The sequence below is a fragment of the Mandrillus leucophaeus genome, unplaced genomic scaffold (assembly GCF_000951045.1).
Source record: "Mandrillus leucophaeus isolate KB7577 unplaced genomic scaffold, Mleu.le_1.0 Scaffold380, whole genome shotgun sequence".
Taxonomy (NCBI): Eukaryota; Metazoa; Chordata; class Mammalia; order Primates; family Cercopithecidae; genus Mandrillus; species Mandrillus leucophaeus.
The window spans coordinates 801291-802717 of NW_012104032.1; positions in this window are offsets into that span (position 1 = coordinate 801291).

Genomic DNA, 1427 nt, shown 5'->3' on the forward strand with positions numbered 1-1427 from the left:
GGATCACTTGAGCCCAGGAGTTCGAGACCAGCCTGGGCCACATGGTGAGATGACCCCCGTCTCTACAAAAAAAAAAAAAGAAAGAAAGAAAATATGCAATGCTAAGTAAACTGTGCCAAGTGTATCTCATCCCTTACATCAGATAAGGTAATAGTCTGGAGTGGTAGGGAAGGAATCTCCATTAGGTGTGCTGAGAGACGGGGAGTTTCACCTTTTCCTTCAGTACCAGCTAGAGAATTCTATTAATATACATAGAGGAATGGTGTGGTCCAGTGAAGAAATTTTGTATTCTTGGTCAGCTCATCAGCTGCCACCTTTCATGCTTAATATTGAACTGCTGTCATTTTCTCAAAGCTTTTAAAAATCATTTATGCTTCCTCAACTCTGTAGCACAGCAACGCTAAATATCAGGCATAATGTCCGTAGCAAACGGCACTTGGAACAAAATAGCAAGTATGCTTTGGTGACTCAGAGCTGATCAGAAATCTACTGAAATTTTGTCTCCCAGATTTGTCAAGTTCTCTAATATGGTACTACAAAACTTTGGCTAAAGTACTTTGGGGAATGAGGGGGTGAAGGATGCAGCAGGCTGTCTTCAGGTAGCAGGACAGAGAGGATAGTGATGCAAAGAAGCCTTGAATTGGATCAGACCTTCATGTGCAATTATCTGTTCCATCTCTGTCTCTACAAGTTGTGTGACCTTGGGCTTCAGGGTCCTTATCTGTCAAAAGGAGGAAATAACTTATTTCTAACTCCTCCAATCTCATAGTGTTGATGTAATGATCAAATGAGATAATGGCTGAGAAAGTGCATTGGAAAGACTAAAAGTGAAAGTGAGGTGTTTTAAATTGACATTATTACACACCTATTAAGTGCCTTGGGAGAGACACAAAGATAAATATGACCCAGTCCTTGCCCCAAAGACGTTCATAATCTGAAAGATAAGACATATGCACATGAAAAAGCAAATAATACAAGGCAGCAAATAGGTGTCAAAAGAGCGGTTTAGATTACAAATACTAGAGAAACATGAAGAAGGTACAGAATTCTTTCTGCAGAAATAGGATAGGATAGATGAAATAAATCTTACTTTCATTGTGCCTGAAAGGACAGAGAAAATTTGGATCATTTAGAATGAAGGAAACATCCCAGGAAATGGAAGCAGAGACAAGGAGAGTATAAACTGCATTCTAGGTCCAAGAGGAGATAGGACCAACTGAAGTGAAGGATTTTATAGGCCAGCTCTACATAAGACTAGAAAGTTAAGCCTATACTCCATCTTGGCAGTTAAAAATGCAGCAAAAGTTCGGGCGCAGTGGCTCACGCCTGTAATCCCAGCACTTTGGGAGGCCAAGGCGGGCGGATCACGAGGTCAGGATATAGAGACCATCCTGGCTAACACAGTGAAAGCCCGTCTCTACTAAAAA